The sequence below is a fragment of the Gasterosteus aculeatus genome, chromosome X (genome assembly GCF_964276395.1).
Source record: "Gasterosteus aculeatus chromosome X, fGasAcu3.hap1.1, whole genome shotgun sequence".
In the NCBI taxonomy this organism is placed as follows: domain Eukaryota; kingdom Metazoa; phylum Chordata; class Actinopteri; order Perciformes; family Gasterosteidae; genus Gasterosteus; species Gasterosteus aculeatus.
The window spans coordinates 77,581-104,605 of NC_135698.1; the positions used below are offsets into that span (position 1 = coordinate 77,581).

The following is a 27,025-nucleotide window of genomic DNA, read 5'->3' on the forward strand; positions in this document are numbered from 1 at the left end:
TTTACGCCCGGTCTCGAACCGGGGACCTTTCGCGAACGTGATAACCACTACACTACGGAAACCACATGAGACGGTGTGTTCAGGAACCATCAACGACTGTTTCCGCCCGGTCTCGAACCGGGGACCTTTCGCGTGTAAGGCGAACGTGATAACCACTACACTACGGAAACCACAGGAGATGGTGTGTTCAGGGACATAGCTTATGTTTATCTGTTTGATTGTTGAAATTCGGAATCAAAGAAAGAAAGACCAACGACTGTTTCCGCCCGGTCTCGAAACGGGGACCTTCCGCGTGGAAGGCGAACGTGATAACCACTACACTACGGAAACCACATGAGATGGTGCGTTCAGGGACATAGTGTATGTTTATCTGTTTGATTGCGAAGTTCGGAATCAAAGAAAGAAACATCAACGACTGTTTCCGCTGGGTCTCGAACCGGGGACCTTTCGCGTGTGAGGCGAACATGATGACCACTACACTACGGAAACCACATGAGATGGTGCGTTGAGGGACATAGCTTATGTTTATCTGTTTGATTGTTGAATTTCGGAATCAAAGAAAAAAACATCAACGACTGTTTCCGCCCGGTCTCGAAACGGGGACCTTCCGCGTGTAAGGCACACGTGATAACCACTACACTACGGAAACCACATGAGATGTTGCGTTCAGGGACATAGTGTATGTTTATCTGTTTGATTGCGAAGTTCGGAATCAAAGAAAAAAACATCAACGACTGTTTCCGCCCGGTCTCGAACCGGGGACCTTTCGCGTGTGAGGCGAACATGATAACCACTACACTACGGAAACCACATGAGATGGTGCGTTCAGGGACATAGCTTATGTTTATCTGTTTGATTGTTGAATTTCGGAATCAAAGAAAAAAACATCAACGACTGTTTCCGCCCGGTCTCGAAACGGGGACCTTCCGCGTGGAAGGCGAACGTGATAACCACTACACTACGGAAACCACATGAGATGGTGCGTTCAGGGACATAGCTTATGTTTATCTGTTTGATTGTTGAATTTCGGAATCAAAGAAAAAAACATCAACGACTGTTTCCGCCCGGTCTCGAAACGGGGACCTTCCGCGTGGAAGGCGAACGTGATAACCACTACACTACGGAAACCACATGAGATGGTGCGTTCAGGGACATAGCTTATGTTTATCTGTTTGATTGTTGAATTTCGGAATCAAAGAAAAAAACATCAACGACTGTTTCCGCCCGGTCTCGAAACGGGGACCTTCCGCGTGTAAGGCAAACGTGATAACCACTACACTACGGAAACCACATGAGATGGTGCGTTCAGGGACATAGTGTATGTTTATCTGTTTGATTGCGAAGTTCGAAATCAAAGAAAAAAACATCAACGACTGTTTCCGCCCGGTGTCGAACCGGGGACCTTTTGCGTGTGAGGCGAACATGATAACCACTACACTACGGAAACCACATGAGATGGTGCGTTCAGGGACATAGCTTATGTTTATCTGTTTGATTGTTGAATTTCGGAATCAAAGAAAAAAACATCAACGACTGTTTCCGCCCGGTCTCGAAACGGGGACCTTCCGCGTGTAAGGCAAACGTGATAACCACTACACTACGGAAACCACATGAGATGGTGCGTTCAGGGACATAGTGTATGTTTATCTGTTTGATTGCGAAGTTCGAAATCAAAGAAAAAAACATCAACGACTGTTTCCGCCCGGTGTCGAACCGGGGACCTTTCGCGTGTGAGGCGAACGTGATAACCACTACACTACGGAAACCACATGAGATGGTGCGTTCAGGGACATAGCTTATGTTTATCTGTTTGATTGCTGAAGTTCGGAATAAACAAAAAAACATCAACGACTGTTTCCGCCTGGTCTCGAACCGGGGACCTTTCGCGTGTGCGGCGAACGTGATAACCACTACACTACGGAAACCACATGAGATGGTGCGTTCAGGGACATAGTGTATGTTTATCTGTTTGATTGCGAAGTTCGGAATCAAAGAAAGAAACACCAACGACTGTTTACGCCCGGTCTCGAACCGGGGACCTTTCGCGAACGTGATAACCACTACACTACGGAAACCACATGAGACGGTGTGTTCAGGAACCATCAACGACTGTTTCCGCCCGGTCTCGAACCGGGGACCTTTCGCGTGTAAGGCGAACGTGATAACCACTACACTACGGAAACCACAGGAGATGGTGTGTTCAGGGACATAGCTTATGTTTATCTGTTTGATTGTTGAAATTCGGAATCAAAGAAAGAAAGACCAACGACTGTTTCCGCCCGGTCTCGAAACGGGGACCTTCCGCGTGGAAGGCGAACGTGATAACCACTACACTACGGAAACCACATGAGATGGTGCGTTCAGGGACATAGTGTATGTTTATCTGTTTGATTGCGAAGTTCGGAATCAAAGAAAGAAACATCAACGACTGTTTCCGCTGGGTCTCGAACCGGGGACCTTTCGCGTGTGAGGCGAACATGATGACCACTACACTACGGAAACCACATGAGATGGTGCGTTGAGGGACATAGCTTATGTTTATCTGTTTGATTGTTGAATTTCGGAATCAAAGAAAAAAACATCAACGACTGTTTCCGCCCGGTCTCGAAACGGGGACCTTCCGCGTGTAAGGCACACGTGATAACCACTACACTACGGAAACCACATGAGATGTTGCGTTCAGGGACATAGTGTATGTTTATCTGTTTGATTGCGAAGTTCGGAATCAAAGAAAAAAACATCAACGACTGTTTCCGCCCGGTCTCGAACCGGGGACCTTTCGCGTGTGAGGCGAACATGATAACCACTACACTACGGAAACCACATGAGATGGTGCGTTCAGGGACATAGCTTATGTTTATCTGTTTGATTGTTGAATTTCGGAATCAAAGAAAAAAACATCAACGACTGTTTCCGCCCGGTCTCGAAACGGGGACCTTCCGCGTGGAAGGCGAACGTGATAACCACTACACTACGGAAACCACATGAGATGGTGCGTTCAGGGACATAGCTTATGTTTATCTGTTTGATTGTTGAATTTCGGAATCAAAGAAAAAAACATCAACGACTGTTTCCGCCCGGTCTCGAAACGGGGACCTTCCGCGTGGAAGGCGAACGTGATAACCACTACACTACGGAAACCACATGAGATGGTGCGTTCAGGGACATAGCTTATGTTTATCTGTTTGATTGTTGAATTTCGGAATCAAAGAAAAAAACATCAACGACTGTTTCCGCCCGGTCTCGAAACGGGGACCTTCCGCGTGTAAGGCAAACGTGATAACCACTACACTACGGAAACCACATGAGATGGTGCGTTCAGGGACATAGTGTATGTTTATCTGTTTGATTGCGAAGTTCGAAATCAAAGAAAAAAACATCAACGACTGTTTCCGCCCGGTGTCGAACCGGGGACCTTTCGCGTGTGAGGCGAACATGATAACCACTACACTACGGAAACCACATGAGATGGTGCGTTCAGGGACATAGCTTATGTTTATCTGTTTGATTGTTGAATTTCGGAATCAAAGAAAAAAACATCAACGACTGTTTCCGCCCGGTCTCGAAACGGGGACCTTCCGCGTGTAAGGCAAACGTGATAACCACTACACTACGGAAACCACATGAGATGGTGCGTTCAGGGACATAGTGTATGTTTATCTGTTTGATTGCGAAGTTCGAAATCAAAGAAAAAAACATCAACGACTGTTTCCGCCCGGTGTCGAACCGGGGACCTTTCGCGTGTGAGGCGAACGTGATAACCACTACACAACGGAAACCACATGAGATGGTGCGTTCAGGGACATAGCTTATGTTTATCTGTTTGATTGCTGAAGTTCGGAATAAACAAAAAAACATCAACGACTGTTTCCGCCTGGTCTCGAACCGGGGACCTTTCGCATGTGCGGCGAACGTGATAACCACTACACTACGGAAACCACATGAGATGGTGCATTCAGGGACATAGCGCATGTTTATCTGTTTGATTGTTGAAGTTCAAAATCAAAGAAAGAAACACCAACGACTGTTTCCGCTGGGTCTCGAACCGGGGACCTTTCGCGTGTGAGGCGAACATGATGACCACTACACTACGGAAACCACATGAGATGGTGCGTTGAGGGACATAGTGTATGTTTATCTGTTTGATTGCGAAGTTCGGAATCAAAGAAAAAAACACGAACGACTGTTTCCGCCCGGTCTCGAACCGGGGACCTTTCGCGTGTGAGGCGAACGTGATAACCACTACACTACGGAAACCACATGAGATGGTGCATTCAGGGACATAGCGCATGTTTATCTGTTTGATTGTTGAAGTTCAAAATCAAAGAAAGAAACACCAACGACTGTTTCCGCTGGGTCTCGAACCGGGGACCTTTCGCGTGTGAGGCGAACATGATGACCACTACACTACGGAAACCACATGAGATGGTGCGTTGAGGGACATAGCTTATGTTTATCTGTTTGATTGTTGAATTTCGGAATCAAAGAAAAAAACATCAACGACTGTTTCCGCCCGGTCTCGAAACGGGGACCTTCCGCGTGTAAGGCACACGTGATAACCACTACACTACGGAAACCACATGAGATGTTGCGTTCAGGGACATAGTGTATGTTTATCTGTTTGATTGCGAAGTTCGAAATCAAAGAAAAAAACATCAACGACTGTTTCCGCCCGGTGTCGAACCGGGGACCTTTCGCGTGTGAGGCGAACGTGATAACCACTACACTACGGAAACCACATGAGATGGTGCGTTCAGGGACATAGCTTATGTTTATCTGTTTGATTGCTGAAGTTCGGAATAAACAAAAAAACATCAACGACTGTTTCCGCCTGGTCTCGAACCGGGGACCTTTCGCGTGTGCGGCGAACGTGATAACCACTACACTACGGAAACCACATGAGATGGTGCGTTCAGGGACATAGTGTATGTTTATCTGTTTGATTGCGAAGTTCGGAATCAAAGAAAAAAACACGAACGACTGTTTCCGCCCGGTCTCGAACCGGGGACCTTTCGCGTGTGAGGCGAACGTGATAACCACTACACTACGGAAACCACATGAGATGGTGCATTCAGGGACATAGCGCATGTTTATCTGTTTGATTGTTGAAGTTCAAAATCAAAGAAAGAAACACCAACGACTGTTTCCGCTGGGTCTCGAACCGGGGACCTTTCGCGTGTGAGGCGAACATGATGACCACTACACTACGGAAACCACATGAGATGGTGCGTTGAGGGACATAGCTTATGTTTATCTGTTTGATTGTTGAATTTCGGAATCAAAGAAAAAAACATCAACGACTGTTTCCGCCCGGTCTCGAAACGGGGACCTTCCGCGTGTAAGGCACACGTGATAACCACTACACTACGGAAACCACATGAGATGTTGCGTTCAGGGACATAGTGTATGTTTATCTGTTTGATTGCGAAGTTCGGAATCAAAGAAAAAAACATCAACGACTGTTTCCGCCCGGTCTCGAACCGGGGACCTTTCGCGTGTGAGGCGAACATGATAACCACTACACTACGGAAACCACATGAGATGGTGCGTTCAGGGACATAGCTTATGTTTATCTGTTTGATTGTTGAATTTCGGAATCAAAGAAAAAAACATCAACGACTGTTTCCGCCCGGTCTCGAAACGGGGACCTTCCGCGTGGAAGGCGAACGTGATAACCACTACACTACGGAAACCACATGAGATGGTGCGTTCAGGGACATAGTGTATGTTTATCTGTTTGATTGCGAAGTTCGGAATCAAAGAAAAAAACATCAACGACTGTTTCCGCCCGGTCTCGAACCGGGGACCTTTCGCGTGTTAGGCGAACGTGATAACCACTACACTTCGGAAACCACATGAGATGGTGCGTTCAGGGACATAGCTTATGTTTATCTGTTTGATTGTTGAAGTTCAAAATCAAAGAAAGAAACACCAACGACTGTTTCCGCCCGGTCTCGAACCAGGGACCTTTCGCGTGTTAGGCGAACGTGATAACCACTACACTACGGAAACCACATGAGATGGTGCGTTCAGGGACATAGCTTATGTTTATCTGTTTGATTGTTGAAATTCGAAATCAAAGAAAGAAAGACCAACGACTGTTTCTGCCCGGTCTCGAAACGGGGACCTTCCGCGTGGAAGGCGAACGTGATAACCACTACACTACGGAAACCACATGAGATGGTGCGTTCAGGGACATAGTGTATGTTTATCTGTTTGATTGCGAAGTTCGGAATCAAAGAAAAAAACAGCAACGACTGTTTCCGCCCGGTCTCGAACCGGGGACCTTTCGCGTGTGAGGCGAACGTGATAACAACTACACTACGGAAACCACATGAGATGGTGCATTCAGGGACATAGCGCATGTTTATCTGTTTGATTGTTGAAGTTCAAAATCAAAGAAAGAAACACCAACGACTGTTTCCGCCCGGTCTCGAACCAGGGACCTTTCGCGTGTTAGGCGAACGTGATAACCACTACACTACGAAAACCACATGAGATGGTGCGTTCAGGGACATAGCTTATGTTTATCTGTTTGATTGTTGAAATTCGGAATCAAAGAAAGAAAGACCAACGACTGTTTCCGCCCGGTCTCGAAACGGGGACCTTCCGCGTGGAAGGCGAACGTGATAACCACTACACTACGGAAACCACATGAGATGGTGCGTTCAGGGACATAGTGTATGTTTATCTGTTTGATTGCGAAGTTCGGAATCAAAGAAAGAAACATCAACGACTGTTTCCGCCCGGTCTCGAACCGGGGACCTTTCGCGTGTGAGGCGAACGTGATAACCACTACACTACGGAAACCACATGAGATGGTGCGTTCAGGGACATAGCTTATGTTTATCTGTTTGATTGCTGAAGTTCGGAATAAACAAAAAAACATCAACGACTGTTTCCGCCTGGTCTCGAACCGGGGACCTTTCGCGTGTTAGGCGAACGTGATAACCACTACACTACGGAAACCACATGAGATGGTGCGTTCAGGGACATAGTGTATGTTTATCTGTTTGATTGCGAAGTTCGGAATCAAAGAAAAAAACACGAACGACTGTTTCCGCCCGGTCTCGAACCGGGGACCTTTCGCGTGTGAGGCGAACGTGATAACCACTACACTACGGAAACCACATGAGATGGTGCATTCAGGGACACAGCGCATGTTTATCTGTTTGATTGTTGAAGTTCAAAATCAAAGAAAGAAACACCAACGACTGTTTCCGCTGGGTCTCGAACCGGGGACCTTTCGCGTGTGAGGCGAACATGATGACCACTACACTACGGAAACCACATGAGATGGTGCGTTGAGGGACATAGCTTATGTTTATCTGTTTGATTGTTGAATTTCGGAATCAAAGAAAAAAACATCAACGACTGTTTCCGCCCGGTCTCGAAACGGGGACCTTCCGCGTGTAAGGCACACGTGATAACCACTACACTACGGAAACCACATGAGATGTTGCGTTCAGGGACATAGTGTATGTTTATCTGTTTGATTGCGAAGTTCGGAATCAAAGAAAAAAACATCAACGACTGTTTCCGCCCGGTCTCGAACCGGGGACCTTTCGCGTGTGAGGCGAACATGATAACCACTACACTACGGAAACCACATGAGATGGTGCGTTCAGGGACATAGCTTATGTTTATCTGTTTGATTGTTGAATTTCGGAATCAAAGAAAAAAACATCAACGACTGTTTCCGCCCGGTCTCGAAACGGGGACCTTCCGCGTGGAAGGCGAACGTGATAACCACTACACTACGGAAACCACATGAGATGGTGCGTTCAGGGACATAGTGTATGTTTATCTGTTTGATTGCGAAGTTCGGAATCAAAGAAAAAAACATCAACGACTGTTTCCGCCCGGTCTCGAACCGGGGACCTTTCGCGTGTTAGGCGAACGTGATAACCACTACACTTCGGAAACCACATGAGATGGTGCGTTCAGGGACATAGCTTATGTTTATCTGTTTGATTGTTGAAATTCGGAATCAAAGAAAGAAAGACCAACGACTGTTTCCGCCCGGTCTCGAAACGGGGACCTTCCGCGTGGAAGGCGAACGTGATAACCACTACACTACGGAAACCACATGAGATGGTGCGTTCAGGGACATAGTGTATGTTTATCTGTTTGATTGCGAAGTTCGGAATCAAAGAAAGAAACATCAACGACTGTTTCCGCCCGGTCTCGAACCGGGGACCTTTCGCGTGTGAGGCGAACATGATAACCACTACACTACGGAAACCACATGAGATGGTGCGTTCAGGGACATAGCTTATGTTTATCTGTTTGATTGTTGAATTTCGGAATCAAAGAAAAAAACATCAACGACTGTTTCCGCCCGGTCTCGAAACGGGGACCTTCCGCGTGTAAGGCAAACGTGATAACCACTACACTACGGAAACCACATGAGATGGTGCGTTCAGGGACATAGTGTATGTTTATCTGTTTGATTGCGAAGTTCGAAATCAAAGAAAAAAACATCAACGACTGTTTCCGCCCGGTCTCGAACCGGGGACCTTTCGCGTGTGAGGCGAACGTGATAACCACTACACTACGGAAACCACATGAGATGGTGCGTTCAGGGACATAGCTTATGTTTATCTGTTTGATTGCTGAAGTTCGGAATAAACAAAAAAACATCAACGACTGTTTCCGCCTGGTCTCGAACCGGGGACCTTTCGCGTGTGCGGCGAACGTGATAACCACTACACTACGGAAACCACATGAGATGGTGCGTTCAGGGACATAGTGTATGTTTATCTGTTTGATTGCGAAGTTCGGAATCAAAGAAAAAAACACGAACGACTGTTTCCGCCCGGTCTCGAACCGGGGACCTTTCGCGTGTGAGGCGAACGTGATAACCACTACACTACGGAAACCACATGAGATGGTGCATTCAGGGACATAGCGCATGTTTATCTGTTTGATTGTTGAAGTTCAAAATCAAAGAAAGAAACACCAACGACTGTTTCCGCCCGGTCTCGAACCAGGGACCTTTCGCGTGTTAGGCGAACGTGATAACCACTACACTACGGAAACCACATGAGATGGTGCGTTCAGGGACATAGCTTATGTTTATCTGTTTGATTGTTGAAATTCAAAATCAAAGAAAGAAAGACCAACGACTGTTTCTGCCCGGTCTCGAAACGGGGACCTTCCGCGTGGAAGGCGAACGTGATAACCACTACACTACGGAAACCACATGAGATGGTGCGTTCAGGGACATAGTGTATGTTTATCTGTTTGATTGCGAAGTTCGGAATCAAAGAAAAAAACAGCAACGACTGTTTCCGCCCGGTCTCGAACCGGGGACCTTTCGCGTGTGAGGCGAACGTGATAACAACTACACTACGGAAACCACATGAGATGGTGCATTCAGGGACATAGCGCATGTTTATCTGTTTGATTGTTGAAGTTCAAAATCAAAGAAAGAAACACCAACGACTGTTTCCGCCCGGTCTCGAACCAGGGACCTTTCGCGTGTTAGGCGAACGTGATAACCACTACACTACGAAAACTACATGAGATGGTGCGTTCAGGGACATAGCTTATGTTTATCTGTTTGATTGTTGAAATTCGGAATCAAAGAAAGAAAGACCAACGACTGTTTCCGCCCGGTCTCGAAACGGGGACCTTCCGCGTGGAAGGCGAACGTGATAACCACTACACCACGGAAACCACATGAGATGGTGCGTTCAGGGACATAGTGTATGTTTATCTGTTTGATTGCGAAGTTCGGAATCAAAGAAAGAAACATCAACGACTGTTTCCGCCCGGTCTCGAACCGGGGACCTTTCGCGTGTGAGGCGAACATGATAACCACTACACTACGGAAACCACATGAGATGGTGCGTTCAGGGACATAGCTTATGTTTATCTGTTTGATTGTTGAATTTCGGAATCAAAGAAAAAAACATCAACGACTGTTTCCGCCCGGTCTCGAAACGGGGACCTTCCGCGTGTAAGGCAAACGTGATAACCACTACACTACGGAAACCACATGAGATGGTGCGTTCAGGGACATAGTGTATGTTTATCTGTTTGATTGCGAAGTTCGGAATCAAAGAAAAAAACATCAACGACTGTTTCCGCCCGGTCTCGAACCGGGGACCTTTCGCGTGTGAGGCGAACGTGATAACCACTACACTACGGAAACCACATGAGATGGTGCGTTCAGGGACATAGCTTATGTTTATCTGTTTGATTGCTGAAGTTCGGAATAAACAAAAAAACATCAACGACTGTTTCCGCCTGGTCTCGAACCGGGGACCTTTCGCGTGTTAGGCGAACGTGATAACCACTACACTACGGAAACCACATGAGATGGTGCGTTCAGGGACATAGCTTATGTTTATCTGTTTGATTGTTGAAATTCGAAATCAAAGAAAGAAAGACCAACGACTGTTTCTGCCCGGTCTCGAAACGGGGACCTTCCGCGTGGAAGGCGAACGTGATAACCACTACACTACGGAAACCACATGAGATGGTGCGTTCAGGGACATAGTGTATGTTTATCTGTTTGATTGCGAAGTTCGGAATCAAAGAAAAAAACAGCAACGACTGTTTCCGCCCGGTCTCGAACCGGGTACCTTTCGCGAACGTGATAACCACTACACTACGGAAACCACATGAGATGGTGCGTTCAGGGACATAGGGCATGTTTATCTGTTTGATTGCTGAAGTTCAGAATCAAAGAAAGAAACGCCAACGACTGTTTCCGCCCGGTCTCGAACCGGGGACCTTTCGCGTGTTAGGCGAACGTGATAACCACTACACTACGGAAACCACATGAGATGGTGCGTTCAGGGACATAGCTTATGTTTATCTGTTTGATCGTTGAAGTTCGGAATCAAAGAAAGAAACACCAACGACTGTTTACGCCCGGTCTCGAACCGGGGACCTTTCGCGAACGTGATAACCACTACACTACGGAAACCACATGAGACGGTGTGTTCAGGAACCATCAACGACTGTTTCCGCCCGGTCTCGAACCGGGGACCTTTCGCGTGTGAGGCGAACATGATAACCACTACACTACGGAAACCACATGAGATGGTGCGTTCAGGGACATAGCTTATGTTTATCTGTTTGATTGTTGAATTTCGGAATCAAAGAAAAAAACATCAACGACTGTTTCCGCCCGGTCTCGAAACGGGGACCTTCCGCGTGGAAGGCGAACGTGATAACCACTACACTACGGAAACCACATGAGATGGTGCGTTCAGGGACATAGTGTATGTTTATCTGTTTGATTGCGAAGTTCGGAATCAAAGAAAAAAACATCAACGACTGTTTCCGCCCGGTCTCGAACCGGGGACCTTTCGCGTGTTAGGCGAACGTGATAACCACTACACTTCGGAAACCACATGAGATGGTGCGTTCAGGGACATAGCTTATGTTTATCTGTTTGATTGTTGAAATTCGGAATCAAAGAAAGAAAGACCAACGACTGTTTCCGCCCGGTCTCGAAACGGGGACCTTCCGCGTGGAAGGCGAACGTGATAACCACTACACTACGGAAACCACATGAGATGGTGCGTTCAGGGACATAGTGTATGTTTATCTGTTTGATTGCGAAGTTCGGAATCAAAGAAAGAAACATCAACGACTGTTTCCGCCCGGTCTCGAACCGGGGACCTTTCGCGTGTGAGGCGAACATGATAACCACTACACTACGGAAACCACATGAGATGGTGCGTTCAGGGACATAGCTTATGTTTATCTGTTTGATTGTTGAATTTCGGAATCAAAGAAAAAAACATCAACGACTGTTTCCGCCCGGTCTCGAAACGGGGACCTTCCGCGTGTAAGGCAAACGTGATAACCACTACACTACGGAAACCACATGAGATGGTGCGTTCAGGGACATAGTGTATGTTTATCTGTTTGATTGCGAAGTTCGAAATCAAAGAAAAAAACATCAACGACTGTTTCCGCCCGGTCTCGAACCGGGGACCTTTCGCGTGTGAGGCGAACGTGATAACCACTACACTACGGAAACCACATGAGATGGTGCGTTCAGGGACATAGCTTATGTTTATCTGTTTGATTGCTGAAGTTCGGAATAAACAAAAAAACATCAACGACTGTTTCCGCCTGGTCTCGAACCGGGGACCTTTCGCGTGTGCGGCGAACGTGATAACCACTACACTACGGAAACCACATGAGATGGTGCGTTCAGGGACATAGTGTATGTTTATCTGTTTGATTGCGAAGTTCGGAATCAAAGAAAAAAACACGAACGACTGTTTCCGCCCGGTCTCGAACCGGGGACCTTTCGCGTGTGAGGCGAACGTGATAACCACTACACTACGGAAACCACATGAGATGGTGCATTCAGGGACATAGCGCATGTTTATCTTTTTGATTGTTGAAGTTCAAAATCAAAGAAAGAAACACCAACGACTGTTTCCGCCCGGTCTCGAACCAGGGACCTTTCGCGTGTTAGGCGAACGTGATAACCACTACACTACGGAAACCACATGAGATGGTGCGTTCAGGGACATAGCTTATGTTTATCTGTTTGATTGTTGAAATTCGAAATCAAAGAAAGAAAGACCAACGACTGTTTCTGCCCGGTCTCGAAACGGGGACCTTCCGCGTGGAAGGCGAACGTGATAACCACTACACTACGGAAACCACATGAGATGGTGCGTTCAGGGACATAGTGTATGTTTATCTGTTTGATTGCGAAGTTCGGAATCAAAGAAAAAAACAGCAACGACTGTTTCCGCCCGGTCTCGAACCGGGGACCTTTCGCGTGTGAGGCGAACGTGATAACAACTACACTACGGAAACCACATGAGATGGTGCATTCAGGGACATAGCGCATGTTTATCTGTTTGATTGTTGAAGTTCAAAATCAAAGAAAGAAACACCAACGACTCTTTCCGCCCGGTCTCGAACCAGGGACCTTTCGCGTGTTAGGCGAACGTGATAACCACTACACTACGAAAACCACATGAGATGGTGCGTTCAGGGACATAGCTTATGTTTATCTGTTTGATTGTTGAATTTCGGAATCAAAGAAAAAAACATCAACGACTGTTTCCGCCCGGTCTCGAAACGGGGACCTTCCGCGTGTAAGGCAAACGTGATAACCACTACACTACGGAAACCACATGAGATGGTGCGTTCAGGGACATAGTGTATGTTTATCTGTTTGATTGCGAAGTTCGGAATCAAAGAAAAAAACATCAACGACTGTTTCCGCCCGGTCTCGAACCGGGGACCTTTCGCGTGTGAGGCGAACGTGATAACCACTACACTACGGAAACCACATGAGATGGTGCGTTCAGGGACATAGCTTATGTTTATCTGTTTGATTGTTGAAATTCGAAATCAAAGAAAGAAAGACCAACGACTGTTTCTGCCCGGTCTCGAAACGGGGACCTTCCGCGTGGAAGGCGAACGTGATAACCACTACACTACGGAAACCACATGAGATGGTGCGTTCAGGGACATAGTGTATGTTTATCTGTTTGATTGCGAAGTTCGGAATCAAAGAAAAAAACAGCAACGACTGTTTCCGCCCGGTCTCGAACCGGGGACCTTTCGCGAACGTGATAACCACTACACTACGGAAACCACATGAGATGGTGCGTTCAGGGACATAGGGCATGTTTATCTGTTTGATTGCTGAAGTTCAGAATCAAAGAAAGAAACGCCAACGACTGTTTCCGCCCGGTCTCGAACCGGGGACCTTTCGCGTGTTAGGCGAACGTGATAACCACTACACTACGGAAACCACATGAGATGGTGCGTTCAGGGACATAGCTTATGTTTATCTGTTTGATCGTTGAAGTTCGGAATCAAAGAAAGAAACACCAACGACTGTTTACGCCCGGTCTCGAACCGGGGACCTTTCGCGAACGTGATAACCACTACACTACGGAAACCACATGAGACGGTGTGTTCAGGAACCATCAACGACTGTTTCCGCCCGGTCTCGAACCGGGGACCTTTCGCGTGTGAGGCGAACATGATAACCACTACACTACGGAAACCACATGAGATGGTGCGTTCAGGGACATAGCTTATGTTTATCTGTTTGATTGTTGAATTTCGGAATCAAAGAAAAAAACATCAACGACTGTTTCCGCCCGGTCTCGAAACGGGGACCTTCCGCGTGGAAGGCGAACGTGATAACCACTACACTACGGAAACCACATGAGATGGTGCGTTCAGGGACATAGTGTATGTTTATCTGTTTGATTGCGAAGTTCGGAATCAAAGAAAAAAACATCAACGACTGTTTCCGCCCGGTCTCGAACCGGGGACCTTTCGCGTGTTAGGCGAACGTGATAACCACTACACTTCGGAAACCACATGAGATGGTGCGTTCAGGGACATAGCTTATGTTTATCTGTTTGATTGTTGAAATTCGGAATCAAAGAAAGAAAGACCAACGACTGTTTCCGCCCGGTCTCGAAACGGGGACCTTCCGCGTGGAAGGCGAACGTGATAACCACTACACTACGGAAACCACATGAGATGGTGCGTTCAGGGACATAGTGTATGTTTATCTGTTTGATTGCGAAGTTCGGAATCAAAGAAAGAAACATCAACGACTGTTTCCGCCCGGTCTCGAACCGGGGACCTTTCGCGTGTGAGGCGAACATGATAACCACTACACTACGGAAACCACATGAGATGGTGCGTTCAGGGACATAGCTTATGTTTATCTGTTTGATTGTTGAATTTCGGAATCAAAGAAAAAAACATCAACGACTGTTTCCGCCCGGTCTCGAAACGGGGACCTTCCGCGTGTAAGGCAAACGTGATAACCACTACACTACGGAAACCACATGAGATGGTGCGTTCAGGGACATAGCTTATGTTTATCTGTTTGATTGTTGAAATTCGAAATCAAAGAAAGAAAGACCAACGACTGTTTCTGCCCGGTCTCGAAACGGGGACCTTCCGCGTGGAAGGCGAACGTGATAACCACTACACTACGGAAACCACATGAGATGGTGCGTTCAGGGACATAGTGTATGTTTATCTGTTTGATTGCGAAGTTCGGAATCAAAGAAAAAAACAGCAACGACTGTTTCCGCCCGGTCTCGAACCGGGGACCTTTCGCGAACGTGATAACCACTACACTACGGAAACCACATGAGATGGTGCGTTCAGGGACATAGGGCATGTTTATCTGTTTGATTGCTGAAGTTCAGAATCAAAGAAAGAAACGCCAACGACTGTTTCCGCCCGGTCTCGAACCGGGGACCTTTCGCGTGTTAGGCGAACGTGATAACCACTACACTACGGAAACCACATGAGATGGTGCGTTCAGGGACATAGCTTATGTTTATCTGTTTGATCGTTGAAGTTCGGAATCAAAGAAAGAAACACCAACGACTGTTTACGCCCGGTCTCGAACCGGGGACCTTTCGCGAACGTGATAACCACTACACTACGGAAACCACATGAGACGGTGTGTTCAGGAACCATCAACGACTGTTTCCGCCCGGTCTCGAACCGGGGACCTTTCGCGTGTGAGGCGAACATGATAACCACTACACTACGGAAACCACATGAGATGGTGCGTTCAGGGACATAGCTTATGTTTATCTGTTTGATTGTTGAATTTCGGAATCAAAGAAAAAAACATCAACGACTGTTTCCGCCCGGTCTCGAAACGGGGACCTTCCGCGTGGAAGGCGAACGTGATAACCACTACACTACGGAAACCACATGAGATGGTGCGTTCAGGGACATAGTGTATGTTTATCTGTTTGATTGCGAAGTTCGGAATCAAAGAAAAAAACATCAACGACTGTTTCCGCCCGGTCTCGAACCGGGGACCTTTCGCGTGTTAGGCGAACGTGATAACCACTACACTTCGGAAACCACATGAGATGGTGCGTTCAGGGACATAGCTTATGTTTATCTGTTTGATTGTTGAAATTCGGAATCAAAGAAAGAAAGACCAACGACTGTTTCCGCCCGGTCTCGAAACGGGGACCTTCCGCGTGGAAGGCGAACGTGATAACCACTACACTACGGAAACCACATGAGATGGTGCGTTCAGGGACATAGTGTATGTTTATCTGTTTGATTGCGAAGTTCGGAATCAAAGAAAGAAACATCAACGACTGTTTCCGCCCGGTCTCGAACCGGGGACCTTTCGCGTGTGAGGCGAACATGATAACCACTACACTACGGAAACCACATGAGATGGTGCGTTCAGGGACATAGCTTATGTTTATCTGTTTGATTGTTGAATTTCGGAATCAAAGAAAAAAACATCAACGACTGTTTCCGCCCGGTCTCGAAACGGGGACCTTCCGCGTGTAAGGCAAACGTGATAACCACTACACTACGGAAACCACATGAGATGGTGCGTTCAGGGACATAGTGTATGTTTATCTGTTTGATTGCGAAGTTCGGAATCAAAGAAAAAAACATCAACGACTGTTTCCGCCCGGTCTCGAACCGGGGACCTTTCGCGTGTGAGGCGAACGTGATAACCACTACACTACGGAAACCACATGAGATGGTGCGTTCAGGGACATAGCTTATGTTTATCTGTTTGATTGCTGAAGTTCGGAATAAACAAAAAAACATCAACGACTGTTTCCGCCTGGTCTCGAACCGGGGACCTTTCGCGTGTGAGGCGAACGTGATAACCACTACACTACGGAAACCACATGAGATGGTGCATTCAGGGACATAGCGCATGTTTATCTGTTTGATTGTTGAAGTTCGGAATCAAAGAAAGAAACACCAACGACTGTTTCCGCCCGGTCTCGAACCAGGGACCTTTCGCGTGTTTGGCGAACGTGATAACCACTACACTACGGAAACCACATGAGATGGTGCGTTCAGGGACATAGCGCATGTTTATCTGTTTGATTGTTGAAGTTCGGAATCAAAGAAAGAAAGACCAACGACTGTTTCTGCCCGGTCTCGAAACGGGGACCTTCCGCGTGGAAGGCGAACGTGATAACCACTACACTACGGAAACCACATGAGATGGTGCGTTCAGGGACATAGTGTATGTTTATCTGTTTGATTGGGAAGTTCGGAATCAAAGAAAAAAACACCAACGACTGTTTCCGCCCGGTCTCGAAACGGGGACCTTTCGAGTGTTAGGAGAACGTGATAACCACTACACTACGGAAACCACATGAGATGGTGCGTTCAGGGACATATCGCATGTTTCTCTGTTTGATTGTTGAAATTCGGAATCAAAGAAAGAAAGACCAACGACTGTTTCCGTCCGGTCTCGAAACGGGGACCTTCCGCGTGGAAGGCGAACGTGATAACCACTACACTACGGAAACCACATGAGATGGTGCGTTCAGGGACATAGCTTATGTTTATCTGTTTGATCGTTGAAGTTCGGAATCAAAGAAAGAAACACCAACGACTGTTTACGCCCGGTCTCGAACCGGGGACCTTTCGCGAACGTGATAACCACTACACTACGGAAACCACATGAGACGGTGTGTTCAGGAACCATCAACGACTGTTTCCGCCCGGTCTCGAACCGGGGACCTTTCGCGTGTGAGGCGAACATGATAACCACTACACTACGGAAACCACATGAGATGGTGCGTTCAGGGACATAGCTTATGTTTATCTGTTTGATTGTTGAATTTCGGAATCAAAGAAAAAAACATCAACGACTGTTTCCGCCCGGTCTCGAAACGGGGACCTTCCGCGTGGAAGGCGAACGTGATAACCACTACACTACGGAAACCACATGAGATGGTGCGTTCAGGGACATAGTGTATGTTTATCTGTTTGATTGCGAAGTTCGGAATCAAAGAAAAAAACATCAACGACTGTTTCCGCCCGGTCTCGAACCGGGGACCTTTCGCGTGTTAGGCGAACGTGATAACCACTACACTTCGGAAACCACATGAGATGGTGCGTTCAGGGACATAGCTTATGTTTATCTGTTTGATTGTTGAAATTCGGAATCAAAGAAAGAAAGACCAACGACTGTTTCCGCCCGGTCTCGAAACGGGGACCTTCCGCGTGGAAGGCGAACGTGATAACCACTACACTACGGAAACCACATGAGATGGTGCGTTCAGGGACATAGTGTATGTTTATCTGTTTGATTGCGAAGTTCGGAATCAAAGAAAGAAACATCAACGACTGTTTCCGCCCGGTCTCGAACCGGGGACCTTTCGCGTGTGAGGCGAACATGATAACCACTACACTACGGAAACCACATGAGATGGTGCGTTCAGGGACATAGCTTATGTTTATCTGTTTGATTGTTGAATTTCGGAATCAAAGAAAAAAACATCAACGACTGTTTCCGCCCGGTCTCGAAACGGGGACCTTCCGCGTGTAAGGCAAACGTGATAACCACTACACTACGGAAACCACATGAGATGGTGCGTTCAGGGACATAGTGTATGTTTATCTGTTTGATTGCGAAGTTCGGAATCAAAGAAAAAAACATCAACGACTGTTTCCGCCCGGTCTCGAACCGGGGACCTTTCGCGTGTGAGGCGAACGTGATAACCACTACACTACGGAAACCACATGAGATGGTGCGTTCAGGGACATAGCTTATGTTTATCTGTTTGATTGCTGAAGTTCGGAATAAACAAAAAAACATCAACGACTGTTTCCGCCTGGTCTCGAACCGGGGACCTTTCGCGTGTGAGGCGAACGTGATAACCACTACACTACGGAAACCACATGAGATGGTGCATTCAGGGACATAGCGCATGTTTATCTGTTTGATTGTTGAAGTTCGGAATCAAAGAAAGAAACACCAACGACTGTTTCCGCCCGGTCTCGAACCAGGGACCTTTCGCGTGTTTGGCGAACGTGATAACCACTACACTACGGAAACCACATGAGATGGTGCGTTCAGGGACATAGCGCATGTTTATCTGTTTGATTGTTGAAGTTCGGAATCAAAGAAAGAAAGACCAACGACTGTTTCTGCCCGGTCTCGAAACGGGGACCTTCCGCGTGGAAGGCGAACGTGATAACCACTACACTACGGAAACCACATGAGATGGTGCGTTCAGGGACATAGTGTATGTTTATCTGTTTGATTGGGAAGTTCGGAATCAAAGAAAAAAACACCAACGACTGTTTCCGCCCGGTCTCGAAACGGGGACCTTTCGAGTGTTAGGAGAACGTGATAACCACTACACTACGGAAACCACATGAGATGGTGCGTTCAGGGACATATCGCATGTTTCTCTGTTTGATTGTTGAAATTCGGAATCAAAGAAAGAAAGACCAACGACTGTTTCCGTCCGGTCTCGAAACGGGGACCTTCCGCGTGGAAGGCGAACGTGATAACCACTACACTACGGAAACCACATGAGATGGTGCGTTCAGGGACATAGTGTATGTTTATCTGTTTGATTGCGAAGTTCGGAATCAAAGAAAAAAACACCAACGACTGTTTCCGCCCGGTCTCAAACCGGGGACCTTTCGCGTGTGAGGCGAACGTGATAACCACTACACTACGGAAACCACATGAGATGGTGCATTCAGGGACATAGCGCATGTTTATCTGTTTGATTGTTGAGGTTCGGAATCAAAGAAAGAAAGACCAACGACTGTTTCCGCCCGGTCTCGAACCGGGGACCTTTCGCGAACGTGATAACCACTACACTACGGAAACCACATGAGATGGTGCGTTCAGGGACATAGCGCATGTTTATCTGTTTGATTGTTGAAGAATCAAAGAAAAAAACGCCAACGACTGTTTCCGCCCGGTTTCGAACCGGGGACCTTTCGCATGTTAGGCGAACGTGATAACCACTACACTACGGAAACCACATGAGATGGTGCCTTCAGGGACATAGCTTATGTTTATCTGTTTGATTGTTGAAGTTCGGAATCAAAGAAAGAAACACCAAGGACTGTTTCCGCCCGGTCTCGAACCGGGGACCTTTCGCGTGTTAGGCGAACGTGATAACCACTACACTACGGAAACCACATGAGATGGTGCGTTCAGGGACATAGCTTATGTTTATCTGTTTGATTGTTGAATTTCGGAATCAAAGAAAAAAACATCAACGACTGTTTCCGCCCGGTCTCGAAACGGGGACCTTTCGCGTGTAAGGCGAACGTGATAACCACTACACTACGGAAACCACAGGAGATGGTGCGTTCAGGGACATAGTGTATGTTTATCTGTTTGATTGCTGAAGTTCGGAATAAAGAAAAAAACATCAACGACTGTTTCCGCCCGGTCTCGAACCGGGGACCTTTCGCGTGTGAGGCGAACGTGATAACCACTACACTACGGAAACCACATGAGATGGTGCGTTCAGGGACATAGGGCATGTTTATCTGTTTGATTGTTGAAGTTCGGAATCAAAGAAAGAAACACCAACGACTGTTTCCGCCCGGTCTCGAACCGGGGACCTTTCGCGTGTTAGGCGAACGTGATAACCACTACACTACGGAAACAACATGTGATGGTGCGTTCAGGGACATAGCTTATGTTTATCTGTTTGATTGTTGAAGTTCGGAATCAAAGAAAGAAAGACCAACGACTGTTTCCGCCCGGTCTCGAACCGGGGACCTTTCGCGAACGTGATAACCACTACACTACGGAAACCACATGAGACGGTGTGTTCAGGAACCATCAACGATTGTTTCCGCCCGGTCTCGAAACGGGGACCTTTCGAGTGTTAGGAGAACGTGATAACCACTACACTACGGAAACCACATGAGATGGTGCGTTCAGGGACATATCGCATGTTTCTCTGTTTGATTGTTGAAGTTCGGAATCAAAGAAAGAAAGACCAACGACTGTTTCCGCCCGGTCTCGAACCGGGGACCTTTCGCGTGTAAGGCGAACGTGATAACCACTACACTACGGAAACCACATGAGATGGTGCGTTCAGGGACATAGCTTATGTTTATCTGTTTGATTGTTGAAGTTCGGAATCAAAGAAAAAAACACCAACGACTGTTTCCGCCCGGTCTCGAACCGGGGACCTTTCGCGAACGTGATAACCACTACACTACGGAAACCACATGAGACGGTGTGTTCAGGAACCATCAACGATTGTTTCCGCCCGGTCTCGAAACGGGGACCTTTCGAGTGTTAGGAGAACGTGATAACCACTACACTACGGAAACCACATGAGATGGTGCGTTCAGGGACATATCGCATGTTTCTCTGTTTGATTGTTGAAGTTCGGAATCAAAGAAAGAAAGACCAACGACTGTTTCCGCCCGGTCTCGAACCGGGGACCTTTCGCGTGTAAGGCGAACGTGATAACCACTACACTACGGAAACCACAGGAGATGGTGTGTTCAGGGACATAGTTTATGTATATCTGTTTGAATGTTGAAGTTGGGAATCAAAGAAAAAAACATCAACGACTGTTTCCGCCCGGTCTCGAAACGGGGACCTTTCGCGTGTAAGGCGAACGTGATAACCACTACACTACGGAAACCACAGGAGATGATGCGTTCAGGGACATAGTGTATGTTTATCTGTTTGATTGCTGAAGTTCGGAATAAAGAAAAAAACATCAACAACTGTTTCCGCCCGGTCTCGAACCGGGGACCTTTCGCGTGTGAGGCGAACGTGATAACCACTACACTACGGAAACCACATGAGATAGTGCGTTCAGGGACATAGGGCATGTTTATCTGTTTGATTGCTGAAGTTCGGAATCAAAGAAAGAAACACCAACGACTGTTTCCGCCCGGTCTCGAACCGGGGACCTTTCGCGTGTTAGGCGAACGTGATAACCACTACACTACATAAACCACATGGGATGGTGCGTTCAGGGACATAGCTTATGTTTATCTGTTTGATCGTTGAAGTTCGGAATCAAAGAAAGAAACACCAACGACTGTTTACGCCCGGTCTCGAACCGGGGACCTTTCGCGAACGTGATAACCACTACACTACGGAAACCACATGAGATGGTGCGTTCAGGGACATAGGGCATGTTTATCTGTTTGATTGCTGAAGTTCAGAATCAAAGAAAGAAACACCAACGACTGTTTCCGCCCGGTCTCGAACCGGGGACCTTTCGCGTGTTAGGCGAACGTGATAACCACTACACTACGGAAACCACATGAGATGGTGCGTTCAGGGACATAGCTTATGTTTATCTGTTTGATCGTTGAAGTTCGGAATCAAAGAAAGAAACACCAACGACTGTTTACGCCCGGTCTCGAACCGGGGACCTTTCGCGAACGTGATAACCACTACACTACGGAAACCACATGAGACGGTGTGTTCAGGAACCATCAACGACTGTTTCCGCCCGGTCTCGAACCGGGGACCTTTCGCGTGTAAGGCGAACGTGATAACCACTACACTACGGAAACCACAGGAGATGGTGTGTTCAGGGACATAGTTTATGTATATCTGTTTCAATGTTGAAGTTGGGAATCAAAGAAAGAAACATCAACGACTGTTTCCGCCCGGTCTCGAACCGGGGACCTTTCGCGTGTGAGGCGAACGTGATAACCACTACACTACGGAAACCACATGAGATGGTGCGTTCAGGGACATAGGGCATGTTTATCTGTTTGATTGTTGAAGTTCGGAATCAAAGAAAGAAACACCAACGACTGTTTCCGCCCGGTCTCGAACCGGGGACCTTTCGCGTGTTAGGCGAACGTGATAACCACTACACTACGGAAACAACATGAGATGGTGCGTTCAGGGACATAGCTTATGTTTATCTGTTTGATTGTTGAAGTTCGGAATCAAAGAAAGAAAGACCAACGACTGTTTCCGCCCGGTCTCGAACCGGGGACCTTTCGCGAACGTGATAACCACTACACTACGGAAACCACATGAGACGGTGTGTTCAGGAACCATCAACGATTGTTTCCGCCCGGTCTCGAAACGGGGACCTTTCGAGTGTTAGGAGAACGTGATAACCACTACACTACGGAAACCACATGAGATGGTGCGTTCAGGGACATATCGCATGTTTCTCTGTTTGATTGTTGAAGTTCGGAATCAAAGAAAGAAAGACCAACGACTGTTTCCGCCCGGTCTCGAACCGGGGACCTTTCGCGTGTAAGGCGAACGTGATAACCACTACACTACGGAAACCACATGAGATGGTGCGTTCAGGGACATAGCTTATGTTTATCTGTTTGATTGTTGAAGTTCGGAATCAAAGAAAAAAACACCAACGACTGTTTCCGCCCGGTCTCGAACCGGGGACCTTTCGCGAACGTGATAACCACTACACTACGGAAACCACATGAGACGGTGTGTTCAGGAACCATCAACGATTGTTTCCGCCCGGTCTCGAAACGGGGACCTTTCGAGTGTTAGGAGAACGTGATAACCACTACACTACGGAAACCACATGAGATGGTGCGTTCAGGGACATATCGCATGTTTCTCTGTTTGATTGTTGAAGTTCGGAATCAAAGAAAGAAAGACCAACGACTGTTTCCGCCCGGTCTCGAACCGGGGACCTTTCGCGTGTAAGGCGAACGTGATAACCACTACACTACGGAAACCACAGGAGATGGTGTGTTCAGGGACATAGTTTATGTATATCTGTTTGAATGTTGAAGTTGGGAATCAAAGAAAAAAACATCAACGACTGTTTCCGCCCGGTCTCGAAACGGGGACCTTTCGCGTGTAAGGCGAACGTGATAACCACTACACTACGGAAACCACAGGAGATGATGCGTTCAGGGACATAGTGTATGTTTATCTGTTTGATTGCTGAAGTTCGGAATAAAGAAAAAAACATCAACAACTGTTTCCGCCCGGTCTCGAACCGGGGACCTTTCGCGTGTGAGGCGAACGTGATAACCACTACACTACGGAAACCACATGAGATAGTGCGTTCAGGGACATAGGGCATGTTTATCTGTTTGATTGCTGAAGTTCGGAATCAAAGAAAGAAACACCAACGACTGTTTCCGCCCGGTCTCGAACCGGGGACCTTTCGCGTGTTAGGCGAACGTGATAACCACTACACTACATAAACCACATGGGATGGTGCGTTCAGGGACATAGCTTATGTTTATCTGTTTGATCGTTGAAGTTCGGAATCAAAGAAAGAAACACCAACGACTGTTTACGCCCGGTCTCGAACCGGGGACCTTTCGCGAACGTGATAACCACTACACTACGGAAACCACATGAGATGGTGCGTTCAGGGACATAGGGCATGTTTATCTGTTTGATTGCTGAAGTTCAGAATCAAAGAAAGAAACACCAACGACTGTTTCCGCCCGGTCTCGAACCGGGGACCTTTCGCGTGTTAGGCGAACGTGATAACCACTACACTACGGAAACCACATGAGATGGTGCGTTCAGGGACATAGCTTATGTTTATCTGTTTGATCGTTGAAGTTCGGAATCAAAGAAAGAAACACCAACGACTGTTTACGCCCGGTCTCGAACCGGGGACCTTTCGCGAACGTGATAACCACTACACTACGGAAACCACATGAGACGGTGTGTTCAGGAACCATCAACGACTGTTTCCGCCCGGTCTCGAACCGGGGACCTTTCGCGTGTAAGGCGAACGTGATAACCACTACACTACGGAAACCACAGGAGATGGTGTGTTCAGGGACATAGTTTATGTATATCTGTTTCAATGTTGAAGTTGGGAATCAAAGAAAGAAACATCAACGACTGTTTCCGCCCGGTCTCGAACCGGGGACCTTTCGCGTGTGAGGCGAACGTGATAACCACTACACTACGGAAACCACATGAGATGGTGCGTTCAGGGACATAGGGCATGTTTATCTGTTTGATTGTTGAAGTTCGGAATCAAAGAAAAAAACAACAAAGACTGTTTCCGCCCGGTTTCGAACCGGGGACCTTTTGCGTGTTAGGCGAACGTGATAACCACTACACTACGGAAACCACATGAGACGGTGTGTTCAATAACCATCAACGATTGTTTCCGACCGGTCTCGAAACGGGGACCTTTCGAGTGTTAGGAGAACGTGATAACCACTACACTACGGAAACCACATGAGATGGTGCGTTCAGGGACATAGCTTATGTTTCTCTGTTTGATTGTTGAAGTTCGGAATCAAAGAAAGAAACACCAACGACTGTTTCCGCCCGGTCTCGAACCGGGGACCTTTCGCGAACGTGATAACCACTACACTACGGAAACCACATGAGACGGTGTGTTCAATAACCATCAACGATTGTTTCCGCCCGGTCTCGAAACGGGGACCTTTCGAGTGTTAGGAGAACGTGATAACCAATTCACTACGGAAACCACATGAGATGGTGCGTTCAGGGACATATCGCATGTTTCTCTGTTTGATTGTTGAAGTTCGGAATCAAAGAAAGAAAGACCAACGACTGTTTCCGCCCGGTCTCGAACCGGGGACCTTTCGCGTGTAAGGCGAACGTGATAACCACTACACTACGGAAACCACAGGAGATGGTGTGTTCAGGGACATAGTTTATGTATATCTGTTTGAATGTTGAAGTTGGGAATCAAAGAAAAAAACATCAACGACTGTTTCCGCCCGGTCTCGAAACGGGGACCTTTCGCGTGTAAGGCGAACGTGATAACCACTACACTACGGAAACCACAGGAGATGGTGCGTTCAGGGACATAGTGTATGTTTATCTGTTTGATTGCTGAAGTTCGGAATAAAGAAAAAAACATCAACGACTGTTTCCGCCCGGTCTCGAACCAGAGACCTTTCGCGAACGTGATAACCACTACACTACGGAAACCACATGAGACGGTGTGTTCAGGAACCATCAACGACTGTTTCCGCCCGGTCTCGCACCGGGGACCTTTCGCGTGTAAGGCGAACGTGATAACCACTACACTACGGAAACCACAGGAGATTGTGTGTTCAGGGACATAGTGTATGTTTATCTGTTTGATTGCTGAAGTTCGGAATAAAGAAAAAAACATCAACGACTGTTTCCGCCCGGTCTCGAACCAGGGACCTTTCGCGAACGCGATAACCACTACACTACGGAAACCACATGAGACGGTGTGTTCAGGAACCATCAACGACTGTTTCCTTCCGGTCTCGAACCGGGGACCTTTCGCGTGTAAGGCGAACGTGATAACCACTACACTACGGAAACCACATGTGACGGTGTGTTCAGGAACCATCAACGACTGTTTCCGCCCTGTCTCGAACCGGGGACCTTTCGCGTGTTAGGCGAACGTGATAACCACTACACTACGGAAACCACATGAGACGGTGTGTTCAGGAACCATCAACGACTGTTTCCGCCCGGTCTCGAAACGGGGACTTTTCGAGTGTTAGGAGAACGTGATAACCACTACACTACATAAACCACATGGGATGGTGCGTTCAGGGACATAGCTTATGTTTATATGTTTGATTGCTGAAGTTCGGAATAAAAGAAAGAAACACCAACGATTGTTTACGCCCGGTCTCGAACCGGGGACCTTTCGCGAACGTGATAACCACTACACTACGGAAACCACATGAGATGGTGCGTTCAGGGACACCAACGACCAACTGTTTCCGCCCGGTCTCGAACCGGGGACCTTTCGCGTGTGAGGCGAACGTGATAACCACTACACTACGGAAACCACATGAGATAGTGCGTTCAGGGACATAGGGCATGTTTATCTGTTTGATCGTTGAAGTTCGGAATCAAAGAAAGAAACACCAACGACTGTTTACGCCCGGTCTCGAACCGGGGACCTTTCGCGAACGTGATAACCACTACACTACGGAAACCACAGGAGATGGTGTGTTCAGGGACATAGAGTATATCCAGCGCAATATATCCAGCACCGTATGGCATTCACGCACAAAAACAAAGCATCACGCCGGATTAAAAAAAAAACACATCAAAGACTGTTTCCGCCCGGTCTCGAACCGGGGAACTTTGCAGTGTTAGTCGAACGTGATAACCACTACACTACGGAAACCACATGAGATGGTGCGTTCAGGGACATAGCGCATGTTTATCTGTTTGATTGTTGAAGAATCAAAGAAAAAAACACCAACGACTGTTTCCGCCCGGTTTCGAACCGGGGACCTTTCGCATGTTAGGCGAACGTGATAACCACTACACTACGGAAACCACATGAGATGGTGCCTTCAG

General features: G+C 47.4%; 72 non-coding genes across 72 annotated transcripts; all 72 read right to left on the minus strand.

Moving 5' to 3' along the window:
• Nucleotides 1-97: 97 nt before the first annotated feature.
• Nucleotides 98-170, minus strand: trnav-uac (transfer RNA valine (anticodon UAC)). Its single transcript has one exon. It is a non-coding gene; the product is annotated as a tRNA-Val (tRNA).
• Nucleotides 171-257: 87 nt separating this feature from the next.
• Nucleotides 258-330, minus strand: trnag-ucc (transfer RNA glycine (anticodon UCC)). Its single transcript has one exon. It is a non-coding gene; the product is annotated as a tRNA-Gly (tRNA).
• Nucleotides 331-895: 565 nt separating this feature from the next.
• Nucleotides 896-968, minus strand: trnag-ucc (transfer RNA glycine (anticodon UCC)). The gene has a single exon. It is a non-coding gene; the product is annotated as a tRNA-Gly (tRNA).
• Nucleotides 969-1,055: 87 nt separating this feature from the next.
• trnag-ucc (transfer RNA glycine (anticodon UCC)) lies at nt 1,056-1,128 on the minus strand. Its single transcript has one exon. It is a non-coding gene; the product is annotated as a tRNA-Gly (tRNA).
• Nucleotides 1,129-1,693: 565 nt separating this feature from the next.
• On the minus strand, nt 1,694-1,766 carry trnav-cac (transfer RNA valine (anticodon CAC)). The gene has a single exon. It is a non-coding gene; the product is annotated as a tRNA-Val (tRNA).
• A 344-nt stretch (nt 1,767-2,110) lies between these two features.
• trnav-uac (transfer RNA valine (anticodon UAC)) lies at nt 2,111-2,183 on the minus strand. Its single transcript has one exon. It is a non-coding gene; the product is annotated as a tRNA-Val (tRNA).
• An 87-nt stretch (nt 2,184-2,270) lies between these two features.
• On the minus strand, nt 2,271-2,343 carry trnag-ucc (transfer RNA glycine (anticodon UCC)). Its single transcript has one exon. It is a non-coding gene; the product is annotated as a tRNA-Gly (tRNA).
• Nucleotides 2,344-2,908: 565 nt separating this feature from the next.
• Nucleotides 2,909-2,981, minus strand: trnag-ucc (transfer RNA glycine (anticodon UCC)). The gene has a single exon. It is a non-coding gene; the product is annotated as a tRNA-Gly (tRNA).
• Nucleotides 2,982-3,068: 87 nt separating this feature from the next.
• Nucleotides 3,069-3,141, minus strand: trnag-ucc (transfer RNA glycine (anticodon UCC)). Its single transcript has one exon. It is a non-coding gene; the product is annotated as a tRNA-Gly (tRNA).
• A 1,043-nt stretch (nt 3,142-4,184) lies between these two features.
• Nucleotides 4,185-4,257, minus strand: trnav-cac (transfer RNA valine (anticodon CAC)). Its single transcript has one exon. It is a non-coding gene; the product is annotated as a tRNA-Val (tRNA).
• Nucleotides 4,258-4,663: 406 nt separating this feature from the next.
• Nucleotides 4,664-4,736, minus strand: trnav-cac (transfer RNA valine (anticodon CAC)). Its single transcript has one exon. It is a non-coding gene; the product is annotated as a tRNA-Val (tRNA).
• A 245-nt stretch (nt 4,737-4,981) lies between these two features.
• Nucleotides 4,982-5,054, minus strand: trnav-cac (transfer RNA valine (anticodon CAC)). The gene has a single exon. It is a non-coding gene; the product is annotated as a tRNA-Val (tRNA).
• Nucleotides 5,055-5,620: 566 nt separating this feature from the next.
• Nucleotides 5,621-5,693, minus strand: trnag-ucc (transfer RNA glycine (anticodon UCC)). The gene has a single exon. It is a non-coding gene; the product is annotated as a tRNA-Gly (tRNA).
• Nucleotides 5,694-6,099: 406 nt separating this feature from the next.
• On the minus strand, nt 6,100-6,172 carry trnag-ucc (transfer RNA glycine (anticodon UCC)). The gene has a single exon. It is a non-coding gene; the product is annotated as a tRNA-Gly (tRNA).
• A 406-nt stretch (nt 6,173-6,578) lies between these two features.
• On the minus strand, nt 6,579-6,651 carry trnag-ucc (transfer RNA glycine (anticodon UCC)). Its single transcript has one exon. It is a non-coding gene; the product is annotated as a tRNA-Gly (tRNA).
• An 86-nt stretch (nt 6,652-6,737) lies between these two features.
• On the minus strand, nt 6,738-6,810 carry trnav-cac (transfer RNA valine (anticodon CAC)). The gene has a single exon. It is a non-coding gene; the product is annotated as a tRNA-Val (tRNA).
• Nucleotides 6,811-7,055: 245 nt separating this feature from the next.
• trnav-cac (transfer RNA valine (anticodon CAC)) lies at nt 7,056-7,128 on the minus strand. The gene has a single exon. It is a non-coding gene; the product is annotated as a tRNA-Val (tRNA).
• Nucleotides 7,129-7,694: 566 nt separating this feature from the next.
• trnag-ucc (transfer RNA glycine (anticodon UCC)) lies at nt 7,695-7,767 on the minus strand. Its single transcript has one exon. It is a non-coding gene; the product is annotated as a tRNA-Gly (tRNA).
• Nucleotides 7,768-8,013: 246 nt separating this feature from the next.
• On the minus strand, nt 8,014-8,086 carry trnag-ucc (transfer RNA glycine (anticodon UCC)). The gene has a single exon. It is a non-coding gene; the product is annotated as a tRNA-Gly (tRNA).
• A 405-nt stretch (nt 8,087-8,491) lies between these two features.
• On the minus strand, nt 8,492-8,564 carry trnav-cac (transfer RNA valine (anticodon CAC)). Its single transcript has one exon. It is a non-coding gene; the product is annotated as a tRNA-Val (tRNA).
• Nucleotides 8,565-8,809: 245 nt separating this feature from the next.
• Nucleotides 8,810-8,882, minus strand: trnav-cac (transfer RNA valine (anticodon CAC)). The gene has a single exon. It is a non-coding gene; the product is annotated as a tRNA-Val (tRNA).
• Nucleotides 8,883-9,129: 247 nt separating this feature from the next.
• Nucleotides 9,130-9,202, minus strand: trnag-ucc (transfer RNA glycine (anticodon UCC)). The gene has a single exon. It is a non-coding gene; the product is annotated as a tRNA-Gly (tRNA).
• Nucleotides 9,203-9,608: 406 nt separating this feature from the next.
• On the minus strand, nt 9,609-9,681 carry trnag-ucc (transfer RNA glycine (anticodon UCC)). Its single transcript has one exon. It is a non-coding gene; the product is annotated as a tRNA-Gly (tRNA).
• Nucleotides 9,682-10,086: 405 nt separating this feature from the next.
• Nucleotides 10,087-10,159, minus strand: trnav-cac (transfer RNA valine (anticodon CAC)). Its single transcript has one exon. It is a non-coding gene; the product is annotated as a tRNA-Val (tRNA).
• A 246-nt stretch (nt 10,160-10,405) lies between these two features.
• trnag-ucc (transfer RNA glycine (anticodon UCC)) lies at nt 10,406-10,478 on the minus strand. Its single transcript has one exon. It is a non-coding gene; the product is annotated as a tRNA-Gly (tRNA).
• A 237-nt stretch (nt 10,479-10,715) lies between these two features.
• On the minus strand, nt 10,716-10,788 carry trnav-aac (transfer RNA valine (anticodon AAC)). The gene has a single exon. It is a non-coding gene; the product is annotated as a tRNA-Val (tRNA).
• A 346-nt stretch (nt 10,789-11,134) lies between these two features.
• On the minus strand, nt 11,135-11,207 carry trnag-ucc (transfer RNA glycine (anticodon UCC)). The gene has a single exon. It is a non-coding gene; the product is annotated as a tRNA-Gly (tRNA).
• A 246-nt stretch (nt 11,208-11,453) lies between these two features.
• On the minus strand, nt 11,454-11,526 carry trnag-ucc (transfer RNA glycine (anticodon UCC)). The gene has a single exon. It is a non-coding gene; the product is annotated as a tRNA-Gly (tRNA).
• A 405-nt stretch (nt 11,527-11,931) lies between these two features.
• On the minus strand, nt 11,932-12,004 carry trnav-cac (transfer RNA valine (anticodon CAC)). Its single transcript has one exon. It is a non-coding gene; the product is annotated as a tRNA-Val (tRNA).
• Nucleotides 12,005-12,249: 245 nt separating this feature from the next.
• On the minus strand, nt 12,250-12,322 carry trnav-cac (transfer RNA valine (anticodon CAC)). Its single transcript has one exon. It is a non-coding gene; the product is annotated as a tRNA-Val (tRNA).
• Nucleotides 12,323-12,569: 247 nt separating this feature from the next.
• On the minus strand, nt 12,570-12,642 carry trnag-ucc (transfer RNA glycine (anticodon UCC)). The gene has a single exon. It is a non-coding gene; the product is annotated as a tRNA-Gly (tRNA).
• A 565-nt stretch (nt 12,643-13,207) lies between these two features.
• On the minus strand, nt 13,208-13,280 carry trnav-cac (transfer RNA valine (anticodon CAC)). The gene has a single exon. It is a non-coding gene; the product is annotated as a tRNA-Val (tRNA).
• Nucleotides 13,281-13,367: 87 nt separating this feature from the next.
• trnag-ucc (transfer RNA glycine (anticodon UCC)) lies at nt 13,368-13,440 on the minus strand. Its single transcript has one exon. It is a non-coding gene; the product is annotated as a tRNA-Gly (tRNA).
• A 237-nt stretch (nt 13,441-13,677) lies between these two features.
• trnav-aac (transfer RNA valine (anticodon AAC)) lies at nt 13,678-13,750 on the minus strand. Its single transcript has one exon. It is a non-coding gene; the product is annotated as a tRNA-Val (tRNA).
• Nucleotides 13,751-14,096: 346 nt separating this feature from the next.
• On the minus strand, nt 14,097-14,169 carry trnag-ucc (transfer RNA glycine (anticodon UCC)). The gene has a single exon. It is a non-coding gene; the product is annotated as a tRNA-Gly (tRNA).
• Nucleotides 14,170-14,415: 246 nt separating this feature from the next.
• On the minus strand, nt 14,416-14,488 carry trnag-ucc (transfer RNA glycine (anticodon UCC)). Its single transcript has one exon. It is a non-coding gene; the product is annotated as a tRNA-Gly (tRNA).
• Nucleotides 14,489-14,894: 406 nt separating this feature from the next.
• trnag-ucc (transfer RNA glycine (anticodon UCC)) lies at nt 14,895-14,967 on the minus strand. The gene has a single exon. It is a non-coding gene; the product is annotated as a tRNA-Gly (tRNA).
• A 237-nt stretch (nt 14,968-15,204) lies between these two features.
• Nucleotides 15,205-15,277, minus strand: trnav-aac (transfer RNA valine (anticodon AAC)). The gene has a single exon. It is a non-coding gene; the product is annotated as a tRNA-Val (tRNA).
• Nucleotides 15,278-15,623: 346 nt separating this feature from the next.
• Nucleotides 15,624-15,696, minus strand: trnag-ucc (transfer RNA glycine (anticodon UCC)). Its single transcript has one exon. It is a non-coding gene; the product is annotated as a tRNA-Gly (tRNA).
• Nucleotides 15,697-15,942: 246 nt separating this feature from the next.
• On the minus strand, nt 15,943-16,015 carry trnag-ucc (transfer RNA glycine (anticodon UCC)). The gene has a single exon. It is a non-coding gene; the product is annotated as a tRNA-Gly (tRNA).
• A 405-nt stretch (nt 16,016-16,420) lies between these two features.
• trnav-cac (transfer RNA valine (anticodon CAC)) lies at nt 16,421-16,493 on the minus strand. Its single transcript has one exon. It is a non-coding gene; the product is annotated as a tRNA-Val (tRNA).
• Nucleotides 16,494-16,899: 406 nt separating this feature from the next.
• On the minus strand, nt 16,900-16,972 carry trnag-ucc (transfer RNA glycine (anticodon UCC)). Its single transcript has one exon. It is a non-coding gene; the product is annotated as a tRNA-Gly (tRNA).
• Nucleotides 16,973-17,218: 246 nt separating this feature from the next.
• trnag-ucc (transfer RNA glycine (anticodon UCC)) lies at nt 17,219-17,291 on the minus strand. Its single transcript has one exon. It is a non-coding gene; the product is annotated as a tRNA-Gly (tRNA).
• A 346-nt stretch (nt 17,292-17,637) lies between these two features.
• trnag-ucc (transfer RNA glycine (anticodon UCC)) lies at nt 17,638-17,710 on the minus strand. Its single transcript has one exon. It is a non-coding gene; the product is annotated as a tRNA-Gly (tRNA).
• Nucleotides 17,711-17,956: 246 nt separating this feature from the next.
• trnag-ucc (transfer RNA glycine (anticodon UCC)) lies at nt 17,957-18,029 on the minus strand. The gene has a single exon. It is a non-coding gene; the product is annotated as a tRNA-Gly (tRNA).
• A 405-nt stretch (nt 18,030-18,434) lies between these two features.
• On the minus strand, nt 18,435-18,507 carry trnav-cac (transfer RNA valine (anticodon CAC)). The gene has a single exon. It is a non-coding gene; the product is annotated as a tRNA-Val (tRNA).
• A 406-nt stretch (nt 18,508-18,913) lies between these two features.
• Nucleotides 18,914-18,986, minus strand: trnag-ucc (transfer RNA glycine (anticodon UCC)). The gene has a single exon. It is a non-coding gene; the product is annotated as a tRNA-Gly (tRNA).
• Nucleotides 18,987-19,232: 246 nt separating this feature from the next.
• trnag-ucc (transfer RNA glycine (anticodon UCC)) lies at nt 19,233-19,305 on the minus strand. Its single transcript has one exon. It is a non-coding gene; the product is annotated as a tRNA-Gly (tRNA).
• Nucleotides 19,306-19,697: 392 nt separating this feature from the next.
• trnav-aac (transfer RNA valine (anticodon AAC)) lies at nt 19,698-19,770 on the minus strand. The gene has a single exon. It is a non-coding gene; the product is annotated as a tRNA-Val (tRNA).
• An 87-nt stretch (nt 19,771-19,857) lies between these two features.
• trnav-aac (transfer RNA valine (anticodon AAC)) lies at nt 19,858-19,930 on the minus strand. Its single transcript has one exon. It is a non-coding gene; the product is annotated as a tRNA-Val (tRNA).
• An 87-nt stretch (nt 19,931-20,017) lies between these two features.
• trnav-uac (transfer RNA valine (anticodon UAC)) lies at nt 20,018-20,090 on the minus strand. The gene has a single exon. It is a non-coding gene; the product is annotated as a tRNA-Val (tRNA).
• Nucleotides 20,091-20,176: 86 nt separating this feature from the next.
• Nucleotides 20,177-20,249, minus strand: trnav-cac (transfer RNA valine (anticodon CAC)). The gene has a single exon. It is a non-coding gene; the product is annotated as a tRNA-Val (tRNA).
• Nucleotides 20,250-20,336: 87 nt separating this feature from the next.
• On the minus strand, nt 20,337-20,409 carry trnav-aac (transfer RNA valine (anticodon AAC)). The gene has a single exon. It is a non-coding gene; the product is annotated as a tRNA-Val (tRNA).
• Nucleotides 20,410-20,755: 346 nt separating this feature from the next.
• Nucleotides 20,756-20,828, minus strand: trnav-uac (transfer RNA valine (anticodon UAC)). Its single transcript has one exon. It is a non-coding gene; the product is annotated as a tRNA-Val (tRNA).
• A 346-nt stretch (nt 20,829-21,174) lies between these two features.
• On the minus strand, nt 21,175-21,247 carry trnav-uac (transfer RNA valine (anticodon UAC)). Its single transcript has one exon. It is a non-coding gene; the product is annotated as a tRNA-Val (tRNA).
• Nucleotides 21,248-21,334: 87 nt separating this feature from the next.
• Nucleotides 21,335-21,407, minus strand: trnav-uac (transfer RNA valine (anticodon UAC)). The gene has a single exon. It is a non-coding gene; the product is annotated as a tRNA-Val (tRNA).
• An 86-nt stretch (nt 21,408-21,493) lies between these two features.
• Nucleotides 21,494-21,566, minus strand: trnav-cac (transfer RNA valine (anticodon CAC)). The gene has a single exon. It is a non-coding gene; the product is annotated as a tRNA-Val (tRNA).
• A 398-nt stretch (nt 21,567-21,964) lies between these two features.
• trnav-aac (transfer RNA valine (anticodon AAC)) lies at nt 21,965-22,037 on the minus strand. The gene has a single exon. It is a non-coding gene; the product is annotated as a tRNA-Val (tRNA).
• Nucleotides 22,038-22,223: 186 nt separating this feature from the next.
• Nucleotides 22,224-22,296, minus strand: trnav-uac (transfer RNA valine (anticodon UAC)). Its single transcript has one exon. It is a non-coding gene; the product is annotated as a tRNA-Val (tRNA).
• An 87-nt stretch (nt 22,297-22,383) lies between these two features.
• trnav-cac (transfer RNA valine (anticodon CAC)) lies at nt 22,384-22,456 on the minus strand. The gene has a single exon. It is a non-coding gene; the product is annotated as a tRNA-Val (tRNA).
• Nucleotides 22,457-22,543: 87 nt separating this feature from the next.
• trnav-aac (transfer RNA valine (anticodon AAC)) lies at nt 22,544-22,616 on the minus strand. The gene has a single exon. It is a non-coding gene; the product is annotated as a tRNA-Val (tRNA).
• A 346-nt stretch (nt 22,617-22,962) lies between these two features.
• trnav-uac (transfer RNA valine (anticodon UAC)) lies at nt 22,963-23,035 on the minus strand. Its single transcript has one exon. It is a non-coding gene; the product is annotated as a tRNA-Val (tRNA).
• A 346-nt stretch (nt 23,036-23,381) lies between these two features.
• Nucleotides 23,382-23,454, minus strand: trnav-uac (transfer RNA valine (anticodon UAC)). The gene has a single exon. It is a non-coding gene; the product is annotated as a tRNA-Val (tRNA).
• An 87-nt stretch (nt 23,455-23,541) lies between these two features.
• On the minus strand, nt 23,542-23,614 carry trnav-uac (transfer RNA valine (anticodon UAC)). The gene has a single exon. It is a non-coding gene; the product is annotated as a tRNA-Val (tRNA).
• Nucleotides 23,615-23,700: 86 nt separating this feature from the next.
• Nucleotides 23,701-23,773, minus strand: trnav-cac (transfer RNA valine (anticodon CAC)). Its single transcript has one exon. It is a non-coding gene; the product is annotated as a tRNA-Val (tRNA).
• Nucleotides 23,774-24,171: 398 nt separating this feature from the next.
• On the minus strand, nt 24,172-24,244 carry trnav-aac (transfer RNA valine (anticodon AAC)). The gene has a single exon. It is a non-coding gene; the product is annotated as a tRNA-Val (tRNA).
• Nucleotides 24,245-24,430: 186 nt separating this feature from the next.
• Nucleotides 24,431-24,503, minus strand: trnav-uac (transfer RNA valine (anticodon UAC)). The gene has a single exon. It is a non-coding gene; the product is annotated as a tRNA-Val (tRNA).
• Nucleotides 24,504-24,590: 87 nt separating this feature from the next.
• On the minus strand, nt 24,591-24,663 carry trnav-cac (transfer RNA valine (anticodon CAC)). The gene has a single exon. It is a non-coding gene; the product is annotated as a tRNA-Val (tRNA).
• A 614-nt stretch (nt 24,664-25,277) lies between these two features.
• On the minus strand, nt 25,278-25,350 carry trnav-uac (transfer RNA valine (anticodon UAC)). Its single transcript has one exon. It is a non-coding gene; the product is annotated as a tRNA-Val (tRNA).
• Nucleotides 25,351-25,437: 87 nt separating this feature from the next.
• On the minus strand, nt 25,438-25,510 carry trnav-uac (transfer RNA valine (anticodon UAC)). Its single transcript has one exon. It is a non-coding gene; the product is annotated as a tRNA-Val (tRNA).
• A 921-nt stretch (nt 25,511-26,431) lies between these two features.
• Nucleotides 26,432-26,504, minus strand: trnav-cac (transfer RNA valine (anticodon CAC)). Its single transcript has one exon. It is a non-coding gene; the product is annotated as a tRNA-Val (tRNA).
• A 427-nt stretch (nt 26,505-26,931) lies between these two features.
• On the minus strand, nt 26,932-27,004 carry trnav-aac (transfer RNA valine (anticodon AAC)). The gene has a single exon. It is a non-coding gene; the product is annotated as a tRNA-Val (tRNA).
• Nucleotides 27,005-27,025: the final 21 nt, after the last annotated feature.